The sequence below is a fragment of the Schistocerca piceifrons genome, chromosome 2 (assembly GCF_021461385.2).
Source record: "Schistocerca piceifrons isolate TAMUIC-IGC-003096 chromosome 2, iqSchPice1.1, whole genome shotgun sequence".
In the NCBI taxonomy this organism is placed as follows: domain Eukaryota; kingdom Metazoa; phylum Arthropoda; class Insecta; order Orthoptera; family Acrididae; genus Schistocerca; species Schistocerca piceifrons.
The window spans coordinates 692,881,989-692,894,108 of record NC_060139.1 but is presented as its reverse complement, the minus strand read 5'-3'; positions in this window follow the sequence as shown (position 1 = coordinate 692,894,108).

Genomic DNA, 12,120 nt, shown 5'->3' with positions numbered 1-12,120 from the left:
AAGTGTTATTGATAGCAATAGTAGTAGTAGTAGTACGATTTTTTTCTTTATAAATTTGGAACCATCATATTCGTCCATATAATTTTTGTGATGTCACCATTTCTTCTCGTTCCTCGTTCTAACAATCTCGTCATCTCTAATTTTGTAACTATTCTGGCCATTTTCAAAACTGATTCACTTGTTAACTTCACTATCCTGCCAGAATCACTGGTTCAGTTATCCTGCTTTTATTCTCTGATTAGGCGTTATTACGTGTCTGTTCAATGCGTTTTCTGCGCTATTCTGAGAATAGAACTTAAGTGGCTGCTAACCAGGGACTGTATAACTGGTCCTTAGTAGTGTAGGGGTCTGTCAAAAATTTCCGGTCAAAATTTCATTTTCTTGGATACACCGAGAAGATAATGTGAATCTTTATTACGGTACCTGTTATTTCTGGTAGTCGTTTATTTCCATCCTCGTAGCCTGAATCTGAGGATGTCGCTAATGATTATAATAACACTTCTAATTAGCACACTCACTCAACTAAATAAACAGTCATTGTCATTTACCCGTCCGGGTTTATTCGACTCAGCTCTCATAGTCCCGTCCCCTTTTGTCTATGGGAAGTTTTTTGTTTCTAGATGCGACAGGGATTCCCACAGCACACACCACGTATACTATGCATACCTTCAAAATTAAACTTATAATTCGTTCAGAAGTAACTTACAATGTGTTCAAAAATGTTAAAAAAAACCAACAGGGATGTGTTTCAATATCATACAAAGAATCCATAGGCCAACGTGCGCTGGACGCTTGGCACATTGTGAAACAAGGTTTTCTACTTCAAGAATATGAATTTGGCGCCCCCTGAAATTGCCCCCCCCCCCCTGGATCCGGACCTGATAGACATAATTGATTTGACTGACAATCTTGAGAGGTGTTACTCGCCAGCTTACTGTAGTATATGTGTCTTAGAATGATTAATTCATTACAGCAGAAAGTACCTTTACTGAATATTGTGGATCCATTTTTGCAGTTATTGGGGACGTATAAATCTTGTTCCTATGATGTGATTGCCAATAATTATATTCAGTATATGTATTAAAAATAAAATGCCAACTTTTACAATAAACAACTATAATCTTTTTTGTAATGCTTGAGTAGAAACGTATCTATGACAAATATCCCAACTGGAAGCTGTTATTGTATCTCATCCCAAATGTTTGAGGAACAGTATTCCGCACATAATTCAACTATATCTTCCTTTTCAACAGTTATCTTAGTTTAAAACCGTCAGGTTTGTTTCCAGAATAAAAATAGCTGTTTTTAAATGTGGAAGAATTAGCAGAGTTACTGATGGTGCTGCTTCAAAATAGCATGACAAGAACCAGAGAATGGAGGAAGAACTGCATTGGTCAAAAAAGAAACAGCACAAAGTTCAAAATTAAGATTAGAAAATACAAATTAAACAAATGATTTCAGAAGAAACGTATTTTATTCCACATACATGTGTTTATTTTATTTTCACTTAATTACATCCAACAATTGAAATAATTAACAATCCTGTAGTGTGTATATGTTGTCCAGCGTCATACACACCCTTCTAATAATGTTGCTGGCTGCCCCCGTGTCAATACCAATAAAGTGTCCAATGGACAGAGGAAATCACCAGAGGCAAAATATTTGAGTGTCAGTAGCAGCTGCTTCATTAGTGGAGTAGTCATTTCTGAAAGAAGGAAAAAGAATGAAATGAGACAATTTGTTTGACAGTTCAAGAGAAACTTTAGAACATAACTTGCCAGTCACTCCTTCCACTGTTACTATTACGTAGATTCAGCAACGAAAGATTCCCTGTTAGCTGATGACAAGTTCCTATATTCTTATGACACACAGATAACAATTACTTTATGACAAATATGGGTCTGGTTGTGTGGATAATACTAATAAGCGAGAAACACAACAGCTATATCCTACAGCTTCCATAAAAAGACTGACTTTCCTGTTAATTTGACTGTGTTAAACCTAGCTTGAGTAAGCACAAATAATTTAGATGTTTACAGGAATGATTTAGGTGGTGTATAATTTTTTTGCTCTGAGGCATTAAGTAAAAGATGGAAACTTTTTGTCCCAATGGGAGATAAGAGTGAAGAATATTTTCTGTTACAGATGTGGCTGAGTGAACTCTGAATATTAGTATACTATCAAACTTTTTGTTAATAAGCAGTCATACTAAGCCATCAATTTCAGAAAAAATGCTACTTCACAGAAGTGCAATATATCAGTATAAGTTACCTTCAGCTAATTACAATCTGAAATAAAGGAGGACACTGAAAATAACTTGATATTCAAGAACAGATAAAAACATAGCATTCCAGGCACTACTTCCCCATCCTACAACTACACTGATCCATTAACTAAAGTCCTGTTATCCTCCTTTAACACACATATATAGCTATTATTTTATAATAAATATGGATGTGCTTATGTGGATAACACTGATAATTGAAAAACACAATAGCTGGGGAGCCATCGCCATGTTTTTAAATACTAACTTTGCTGGTAATCTTACTGCACGTAAACTCAGCTTAATGGGCCTATAATCCCAATATTTTCATTAAGAGGCGAAAGTTGTCGTGATATTTACAAAAAGTGGAACAAATTTGGGTCTAGTGCAGCAGGGGATACAACCCATCGGCTTTGAACAATGACGTCACAAGTCGCCAGAGAGCATGTATTACAGAGATGAAAGAGCTGAGGAGAATGTTGAGAAACAAAGGAATGCGAGAGAGATAAACATTGATTTTGTCAAAAGCATAAGTGTTTTTTGACTTTAAAAAAAAAAAAAATCTCACGAGATAGAATAAACTGATCCTACTTTATTAAGCAATATCTTGTCAAAAGCCGAGAAGTGATTGTTCTTTATGTTCTAGCTCCCTTCAGTACATAATAAGTGTTTTTTGACTTAAAAAAAAAAAATCTTACGAGATAGAATAAACTGATCCTACTTTATTAAGCAATAGTGTTTTTTTGACTTTTTTTAAAAAAAAATCTCACGAGATGGAATAAACTGATCCTACTTTATTAAGCAATATCTTGTCAAAAGCCGAGAAGCGATTCTTCTTAGTGTTCTAGGTCCCTTCAGTACGTAATACGAGTTTTTTGGCTTTTTAAAAAAAAAATTTCATGAGGTAGAATAAACTGATCCTACTTTATTAATCAGCTCCCTTCAGTACCTAATAAGTGTTTTTTGGCTGTTTTTTTTTTTAAAAATCTCACGAGATAGAATAAACTGATCCTACTTTATTAAGCAATATCTTGAAACAAATAATTAGGTTAATTAAGTCACACGTTTAATGATGCACCCAATATCAAGCGATCGCTTTTAGATTTACATTCAATTATTTTATTCAATTATTTTAATGATAGTGCTTATTAGAACACAGAACTGCTTTATTATCTATGCCTCGAAGTGAAGACATTACGATCTATGACTAAGGAATGACGTCATTGTTCAAAGCCGACGGGTTGTATCCCCTGCTGCACTAGACCCACAAATTTTTCTGCTATTGAAGTAATGTGGCTGAATGAAATTTGTACACTATCGGTACCGTTTTATCAGTGTTTTACTACGTGAATAATAAATGTTTTTGTATAAACCTGAAACAGCTGTTAATACAAATAGTATCCAAAACTGGTGTTATTCTTCGATTTGGTTATGTATTTAAGGCACTGCTAAATAAACCGAAAGAGTCCTCTCCAGTACTGCAGTACTTGTAATACACACCAGATAAATAAGACTATTTTTGAATGTGCCTTATTTACATAAATAACACGACGGAATTCGTGAAGCAGTGAAATCAAATGTATATTACTACAATTTTACAAATACAAAACAGAGAAATAGTCTCACCTGTCCATCAAATGGTCCACTTTCTCACATACACAATTGAAACGGCGAAGAACTGCTTCCTTTGATAAGCGAAATCTTGGTAAAAATTCTGAATCGGCGTCGTCTCACTTTTTTCTTGTTCCACATTCTCAAGAACATTTCAGATAAAATCTCGTCATTGTTGTTGCAACTGTCACTATTCCTGCCATCTTGAAAATTTATTTCCTATTTAAGTTGGCTGACCGGCCAAAAATCACCAGTTAAGTTATCCCGGTAGTTTATTCTCCGGTTAGGCGCTATTCCGGGTTCGTACAACGCGTTTCTCGCGCTATTCCAGGAATGGAGCTTAACCGGAGATTGTACAATCGTCCCAAGACAATTTAATATGACTTATTTTCTCTGTTAGACATTTCATTCTGGATTAATTTTCCTTCCTATTTCAACAGAATATCACCAAGTTTAAAGCTGATTAAAATCTGGTAATGTTATTACCCGGTATTCTAAAACACGAACAAACACCGAATTTCTCATTTATAATCCACTTAGTAAATCATTACAGTCTCTAATATCCAAATAAAATATTGGTCTGGGTTCTGGATCAATTAATATTTTTCGAAGGACAACATTTCCGTTTTTGAATGTTACATTTACTTAATAAGCGGCATTGATGTTAGTATACGGTACCGGTACGTTTGAGAACGTGTAATGCAAACATTTTCAAACACGAAAAGTTTGCAAGAAGATAGAATTTATTGCAACTTTCTCTTGTGGTTTACAAAATTATCAAATTTTAATCAGAGCAATAGACTACTGTAGTGGCCAGTTCATAGTTTCTCGAGTGGCGCTTGCACTACCGTCTTGCGTAATTGTTCGAGCAACATCGATATTGTATCGAGCGCTTCGGCATATCGAGAAATTTCGAACCTGTTGGAGGGCTGATAACGTTTGCTCGTTGCCGAGCTCTGCCCATCCGAATTCTTAAAAATAAATATAAACGTGACCTCAATAGCCAAAGCTTCATCTCTAAATGTAAGACGATCCCTATAAATGTTAGAACACCCCTAGATAGTTTACTAAAAAACGTAAAAATGTTGACCTCAGCAGCAATAGTTGAATCTGCGAATATAAGACGATTCTGTGTTTTTCGAATGACGAATCTCGGACAAAACCTCATCTTATATTCGGATAAATATGGAACTTACCTGTACGTCTGGTTCACGTTCCACAGCCTTGACACTACAACCATTATCACCTAGTGGCATAAATACTACTGCAGCTAATTCAGTATCACCTTGTTCTTACCCACACAGGACATTCTTACTTCATTTGGCGCTCCAGACTCCACATTTTTACAAGATACTGGAGCTGATACTCTTACATTATTCCTTGTTACTTACTCAATGTGATTACTTTGTGTTGCAATAAATTTCCAGCAACAACCACAACTTTTGATTCCTGACACCTATTAACATTATCTAATCTCAAAGTTTCCTCCAGGATAGCTCCCTATGGACTCGGCAACGAGATGGTTGACCCATTAACATTTGTACAAAACCTCACATTTGTACAAATCTCACAAAATCTCACAATGCAAAACGATGAGGTAGACACTTAAATACACTACATCATACACTTTTTTTACTACTTAACGATTCACCAACATGGCTCTTCATGAATATCACTACCCCATAGTTAAATATAATGTGTGATGAGCCTTGCTCACAACAAAATACAGTGCTCACTCAAAAAAGGTACAAACTGGTACACACAACAATGAAACAAATTAATTTTTATGTCGGATCATAGCCCAGTGTGAATCTGTACAGTACTGCATCAAGTGCCCAAATCTTATATAAATTTCGCATGTAGATGGTCCTCACACAAAGCATGGCTACTCATGGCCCGAAAAATTACACGATTTGCACCTTACCGGTATTGAATACATTTCCCTGGCATTTCTTGTTAACAATGACAAGTTCTTGCAGTTTAACAAATAACACACTGAGAATGGAATTAATGTCCCTGTTATTCAACACGGCCATAAACAATAACACAATAAGAAAGGCCTACAGAAAAATGCTCACTCATCGTACTGCATTACATCGCGATGGAGTTCCGGTTATTGATGATGATGCTGTAGAAGTGGTTGACATAAACACTTCTGATACTAATTTTTAGGGGTCTGGGTTGAGACCCCACTATTGAGGAGATGACAGAGTGTGGAATGCGGTGGAGCAAGAATACACTCATGTATTCTTCTCTGTGGTGGTAGCTAGGCCAGCAGCAGTGCTCGGCAGTATCCTTTCATGTAAACACCATTGCCTGGTGGGCAGCAGGTCCTGCTGGCAGCCTGAATGACCCATACAGCAGGCGTTGCTGCCCAGGACAGTGACTGCCTGTTACCATAGCACTCTCGTGGCCACCAAAGGGGTGTGCTCGTATAAACTTTCAGGAGCTCTGCACGGCACAAAAAGGGAAAACAGCATAGCCCTAACAGCAAGGAAGGCTGGTGAAAATCGATTAATGCTTACAGTGACTATTTGGGGCAGTAGTGGTTATCGTACCTCCCAAATACTGGGACAGGTGGACAGTGCACCGAACACCATCAGTTCAGCTCAGCAAGCTGGAGGCAGAAGTCTCCAAAGTCTTCTCATCAGTGGTAGTGAGGTCGGCAGCTCACAGCTAGTGAGTACAGCTGACCAGAAAGGTGTCATCTTGGCGAATGATAGCAGCACCTCACAGTTTTGGCTTCATAGGTGATCTCCTGACTATTATTACTGCTCATCTGAGGAAGTGATGTGATGTCTGGCCAGCGATGACTGAATGTGGTCTACTTTTCTGGGCCCACCAGTGGTCTTCACCAACTCTCTAGTTCACAAGAATGGCTTTCTGGGCTTCAGCTTGTTGCCGGTCTGCCATATCAGCAGGCTGATAGGTATTCTCATGGAGCTTTTACTCTCTCTTGTGAAAGCAGGCTCTGGTGTTAGAATGACATTATATCTTCTCCTCAGTGAGCTCATGTTACTAAGTTTACCAAAAAAGCCTCACACTCACGCGAGATGAGACAGTATCTTCCAGGATTGTTCTGCTGTTCACAATGCTGGCTTCCTACCCATTTGTTATTCAGATTGCAACACAGGCCATTGACTGGGCTTGCCTTGGCATGGTGCTAGCTGGAGAGTGCTTGGAGAAAATTTTACATTTGCCCATAATACATTTTTGCTGTGCACTGCAGCCGGCCTTTAATAAGAGTACTTCCAGAACTTATTCTTCCTTTATTTCCAGGATAAAATATAATGACATCATCATTTGCCCCACACTTGAGTGTGTGATACTCAATAAGTAAGTTTTTCAACATTGTGACCAAATAATAATGTTGAATGACTCAGTGACATTTCGAGTTCTTCCTGCTGGGCATTTCCCTCCGAGTTTACCAAATCTCAAAACGACTGGCTTTATTACCTGAAAACCATTAGCCAAACTGTTTTTGTGAGCCAACTGACTAAAAGTTTTCTTTCTTGGGTCTCTTGCATTACAACACCAAGTGTGTCATAAATAGTGAAGAGAATGTTATGTACAGGCTTTGTAAAGTATGTTACCCATAAAGATCTTATCATAGCTTCAGTATTATTTTTATTATTTCTATTATAGTGGCCATAGTACTGATACATTGAAAGTGCAATAAGTTGCCATTATAAAAGAAGAGGTAAGCATTATGCACTAAACAATGTTATGACAAAATGATACCACATTTAAAGGCACATTTGCAGGGTGGGCATTGACGTACTGCAAAAACGTATATATAAGTTGAGAATATAAATAAAGAATTACTTAAGATATTAAGTAGTATAAGCAATTGTATCAATTGTGGCATGAAACTGCTGACAGATTAGAATAATTACACAGTTCAGTTGTCTTGCCGAGAAGGCGCCACCTTTTTGTACTTGTAGCAGTCCAGAGCGGACGCATATCTGCCATCACTGCAGATAATTATTTGGCACACTGCCATTATTACTGTTTTATTGAGATGCAGTCTCACTAGGTGTACTCATAGTTACATACAGCAACAGAACTAATGTGTGTGTCTATATAATGTAATTTAGTATAATGTTTTGTGAATACAGTAATACAGTGATATGAGGGTTGTAACTTAAAGAGTGGCAACTATTTATTCACAACCGATACAAAAGGGTTACATGTTTGCACCTGTTACTGTCCTTCAAAGTAGTCACGAGCTTTGTGCAGAACCTGTTGCCATTTCTGCCCTTTTTACTGCTCATAAAAACCACACATTGCATGTTGTACCACCATACAGAGAGACCTTCAGAGGTGGTGGCCCAGATTGCTGTACACACTAGTACCTCTAATACTCTGTAACACATCCTCTTGTATTGCTGCATGCCTACATTCATCATGGCATACTATCCACAAGTTCATCAAGGCACAGTTGGTCCAGATTGTCCCACTCTTCAATGGCGATTCAGTGTAGATCCCTCAGAGTGGTTGGTGGGTCATGTTGTCACTTTTCAATCTATCCCAGGCATGTTTGATAGGGTTCATGTCTGGAGAACATGCTGGCCACTCTAGTCAAGCAATGTTGTTATCCTGAAGGAATTCATTCACAAGATGTGCGTGATGGGAGTGCAAATTGTCGTCCACGAAGAAGAACACCTCGCCAATATGCTGCTGATATGGTTGCACTATTGGTCAGACGATGGCATTCACATATTGTACAGCCATTACGGTGCCTTCCATGACCACTAGCAGCATACATCGGCCCCACATAATGCCACCCCAAAACAGCAAGGAACCTCCACCTTGCTGTACTCACTGGACGGTGTGTCTAAGGCATTCAGCCTGACAGGGTTGACTCCAAACATGTCTCCGACAATTGTCTGGTTGAAGGGATATGCGACACTCAATGAAGAGAACATGATGTCCATCCTGGGCAGTCCATTTGGCATGTTGTTGGGCTCATCTGTGCCACGCTGCATGGTGTCATGTTTGCAAAGATGGACCTTGCTATGGACGTCGGGAGTGAAGTTGTGCATCATGCAGCCTATTGCACACAGTTTGAGTCATAACATGACGTCCTGTGGCTGCACAGAAAGCATTATTCAACATGGTAGTGTTGCTGTCAGGGTTCCTCTGAGCCATAATCTGTAGGTAGTGGTCATCCACTGCAGCAGTAGCCCTTGGGTGGCCTGAGCGAGGCATGTCATCGACAGTTCCTGTCTCTCTGTATCTTCTCCATGTCCAAACAACATTGCTTTGGTTCACTCTGAGATGCCTGGACACTTCCCTTGTTGTAAGCCCTTCCTGGCACAGAGTAACAATGCGGGCATGATTGAACCATGGTATTGATCATCTAGGCATGGTTGAACTATAGAAAACACGAGCCGTATACCACCTTCCTGGTGGAATGACTTGAACTGATCGGCTGTCAGACCCCGTCTGTCTAATAGGCGCTGCTCATGCATAGTTGTTTACATCTTATGGTGGGTTTTAGTGACATCTCTGAACAGTCAACATCTATCTTCAGGAGTTCTGGAAACTGGGGTGATGTAAAACTTTTTTGATGTGTGTACCTCACACGTGTAATTATCTGTAATAGTGTGCCAGTGGGTGACTAAGGTATGCAGTCACAGGCTTGCTAGTAATGTAGGATAGGTACAGCAAACTTAATGATAGGAAGATTGCAGACCTTGTAGCTAAGATGACACAGTGTTGATTGTTGGGGTGCACACTGTGAGGTGCCGTTTGCCTCTTTTTTGTGGAGAATTATGCCTCTTCTTTTTGATGATCAGTCATTTCTTAATTAAAACCATGTAATTACCAGTGGATGAGATTCAGAAAGGTAAAACAGGCTAAGGTGCTACTGTTGATTTATTATTTCCTTTGTTGGCAGTAGTTATGGAAGCATGATAATGAACTTATGCTATGAGATTCTAATGACGCCTTGTACTTAGAAATGATTCAGTACTGGACAGTACTCCTTATAATTGCATTAAGGTTAAATATTCTTCATGCATGCCACCACAAGCACACTACATTACCACTTTAATGGTGCTCTTAATGTCTTCCTGCAAATGCTTCTGCTGAAAACGATCCCAGATGACAATGAACGACAAGTTGCACTGATGGTATATACACCCAGAAATGAATAACTTAATATCTTATTGTTGCAACTAGAGTGGTTTAGCCACGTACTGTTATGGCTCACTGAGGCTACATTTATTCTCTTAATGACTGAAGTTCAGCAGTGGTGACCTCACAAAGCAACACCAAAACCTGGACAAATTTAAATGTTTCTTCAAACAAAATTTTGTAAGCAAAATATAACTAAAAATCCTTTAGCATGGTACAAGGGGACTTCTACAGAGCAATCAGTCCAATCTCAGTTTGAAGTGTGTGCATGCACAACTTGATGCATCTGAGACACTGTCAATCAATGCTGCCTCAGTGGTGATCCTTAATGCGGTGTCAGGATTTGCTGGAGACCCTTTCAACCACTCTCCGTATATAACACCCCAGGAGATTTAAATTAGAGATATAGGGAGGCCAAACCATCTCAAACATATGAAAACTGTCTGACATTCAGTTTTGAGCCCAGTGGCTCATATGGGCCACAGCATCGTGTTTATGAAAATGTGGAATTCAAGATACCACTCTGTTGGACAGAATAATGGTGGGACAGATGACTGATCCACCCTACAAGAGCTGTTCAAAAAGTCCCCCACCAATCTCAGTGCACATGTCAATGTGTTGGAGGGTGTGTTGTGTTGCATATTATCAAACATCATCTTGGGGGCTTCAATGAGGGCAACAGTGTCAGTAATGCGAGCAACAAGTTCTTCATGTTTATCCACCTTTGTAGCGTACACATCCTCCTTTAACTTACTCCATCAACAGAAGTCTAATGGGATTAGATCAGATGATCTGGCAGGCCAGTTAACAAGTCCATCACCGCCAATCCATCACTGAGGAAATGTGATATTCAGATACTGGGATACTCATCTGGTACAGTGAATGGTGATACATCATGTTGTAGGTAAATCTGCCATCATTGCTCTGGTGTCATGTCTTCTAAAAGTACAGGTAGGTCTTCTACCAGGAAATGTGTATATGCTGCAGCCATCCTGTGATTATGCAGGAACACAGGCCCTATCACCAGGTCATCAATCACACCACATCAGACATTCTCTGAGAACTTAATTTGGAATCTTGTTTTCCTTGTCTCCATTGCCCATATTGCTCCCTCCTACATATATCTCGTGAAGAGACCATGAGGATAAAACCAGAGAGATTAGTGCCCACACAGAAGCATACCGACAATCCTTCTTTCCACGAACAATACGAGACTGGAATAGAAGGGAGAACTGACAGAGGTACTCAGGGTACCCTCCGCCACACACCGTCAGGTGGCTTGCGGAGTATTAGATGTAGATGAAAACTGCAGGTGTTATGATACCATTACATGTAAATGTAACCTCATCTGTAAATTAAGTGTGCTGCACGTCTCTGTGTACACTAATTATTCACAAAATTGTTGTCCGCTTACTGAGCCACTTGGATGTAGATGTTGCATGGGCTGCACATGGAATGAGTACAAGCCCCCAGAATATAATGTACATCACATTGCATTTGTGAAGTATCAAGCTGTGTACTGGTGGGGGGATACAACTGTACGATTCCAATAATCTCTTCCCTTTTCCGAACAGATGGCCTCACTTTATGATATTACATATATGCTGGGTAGTGTTCTGGATTCACATTATGTTTGAAAACCCCTGGAAAATACCCTGGCACAGGGCATGTGTTGATCAGGAAAACATCTCTGGTATTCTGTCACAGCTGCACTGGCGTGCCATTACAGTACCTATACACAAACAACGTCTGCATATTCCACATGGAGGAACATATGCATCATATTGGTATTCATGGACACAATAGACTTGCTCAATCAAACAACACTTAACCATGACATGTGCTCAGCCTCACGACTGCTTGCTGATCCGACCCACAATTGCACACGGTGTACGCTTGCAGCTGTAGCCTTGGTGCAATGTCACAGTGCTGCCATCTGTTGGAAAACCCCAATAATTCGTGTAGGATGGATCAGTCATCATCTCACCACAGCACCTACACAGCATTTGGGTAAGTAATATTCACACTTGTCTTCATATTCATTTATGGATGTGTGTAGTCTTCAGCCTCTCCAGTTCAGTAATGATCGAAAATCAGACACATAA